We start from the raw sequence: 1,790 nt of genomic DNA, 5'->3' as shown, positions 1-1,790 counted from the left end.
CCACAGACACACACCCACAAAACATTTTAATTCAACGTTTTAAAAATACCTCATTCTTTAATCTGTGGCAGAGAGACTTACAGTACTGAAACAGCTGGGAAGGACTAAAAACTTTAAGTTATGAATCTCATAAACGTTTTTCCTCAATTATATTATTGTAAGAAAAATTACAACTTTGAGGCAACTTATTTTGCTCGCGTACGATATTTTCTTTATTGATTTCCAGTTACCTTTCTTTGGCTCGACAAGCCTGCTCGTCTTTTTTATCTCGCTTTTATTCAAAATCCTCAAAATCCTCAAGAGGATAAAGAAGATACGTCGCGAATGCCAATACCCCCATTCAAATAGTGAAAAGGTAATGTCTTCTAATCCGTATGGATCAAAATGTTATCGCGAAACATTATTGATATGTTTCAGATGGTGATGGGGTGGGATGGGGACGGTTTAGGAGGGTAGTAAATAAAACCGACGTCATTTTTATGGGGAGGAGAGACGAGGACGACATTGTATATTAATAGACAACTGTGGTTGACTGTAAAATTATCAGCCGCAATCATGTAGGCTATTGTGTCATTGACGTATTTATATTCTAGAGCTGCTGATAATGTTTGATTTTCTGTCACTACCCGAATCGTGTTGCTTGCTTTCACTCATGTTTTGATTTATCTTGTATCTACGAAAAATGTGTATTGCGTAGTATGAGGTTTAAAACAGGAAGATCAACTGCTGAGTGTTCTAATTCAGTGAGCGCTTCATGGCTATGGCAACACAATCAGGAATTAATTTAGTGCCGAATATTAGACACGCTACTGGAGAGTGATAATAATATACTAGTATATTATGCTCTGAGCGCTTTACATCAATCACATGATCACCGAGTAACATACATAAATAAGGGGACAGGGATAACGTAGACAGACCAAAGTGCGGTCACACTTGCCTGACTGCGGCCAATTTCTATGAGTTACTATAATGAATAGTCCTTTTCTGAATCTTAAATTAGTCTGCTCTCCTATATGTGACGTCTCCTAAGTTCAACGAACCTTTTCAATAATCAAATTTCTTTCCTCCCTTCTGCGACGCGAGGAAGGTGTCAGTTTCGGCATCTGTTGTTTCGAGCTTTCACAACTTTGCTTTTAATGTTTTTGGGTAGGTTTTGTGGGTTATATCGATCCAATATATCCTGCTGATTTGAGGTTTTTAAACAGCAATGGTGCAAAATACTACAAAAAGAATTAATAAACTGCATAATATGTTTGTGCCTGCTTGAAATAAAATATTGATTGAATCATTTTCAGCGGAGAAACATACGTGGCCATGCTGAAGTAAAGGCAACTTCCTCGTGTGGCTTAAGGCAGCCAGGCATGGCCCGGGTGTTATTGGGTTTGTTTTTAATGTGTGGCGTCGGTAGCCTAGTGGTTTGGCTCTCGGACTCGCAACCGTAAGGTCGTGGGTTCGAATCCTGTCAGGGGGCCGACGTTATGTCCTTTGGAAAGCCACTTTACATGAGTTTTCCTCACTTCACCCGGGTGGCAATGGGTACCAAGCTATAGACAGCGAAAGAGTTCAGTTTTTCAGTGTTTGAGCGCTTAATCAGCTGGTTGCATGTTTGCTTTCCGAGAAGTTGAGAATGTTTCAGAGTGTTATATTGTCAGCTGTGGCAATAATATAGGGTAAAGCGCATAGAGCTTGCTGTTGCGCGGGGGTATGCGCTATACAAATGCTATCTATTATTATCTATTCTTCTTTTTATTATTCTCCTTATTATTATTATTATTATTATTATTATT

At 38.9% G+C, this 1,790-nt stretch overlaps 1 protein-coding gene across 1 annotated transcript in view; it reads left to right on the top strand.

Moving 5' to 3' along the window:
- Positions 1-1,790, top strand: part of LOC101845569 (heparan-sulfate 6-O-sulfotransferase 2) — a 15,671-nt gene that overhangs the window by 7,841 nt on the left and 6,040 nt on the right. The window lies entirely within an intron of this gene.

Source organism: Aplysia californica, unplaced genomic scaffold (assembly GCF_000002075.1).
Source record: "Aplysia californica isolate F4 #8 unplaced genomic scaffold, AplCal3.0 scaffold00408, whole genome shotgun sequence".
Taxonomy (NCBI): Eukaryota; Metazoa; Mollusca; class Gastropoda; order Aplysiida; family Aplysiidae; genus Aplysia; species Aplysia californica.
The sequence above is the reverse complement of the archived record's forward strand: the minus strand, read 5'-3'. Positions and strand labels throughout refer to the sequence as shown.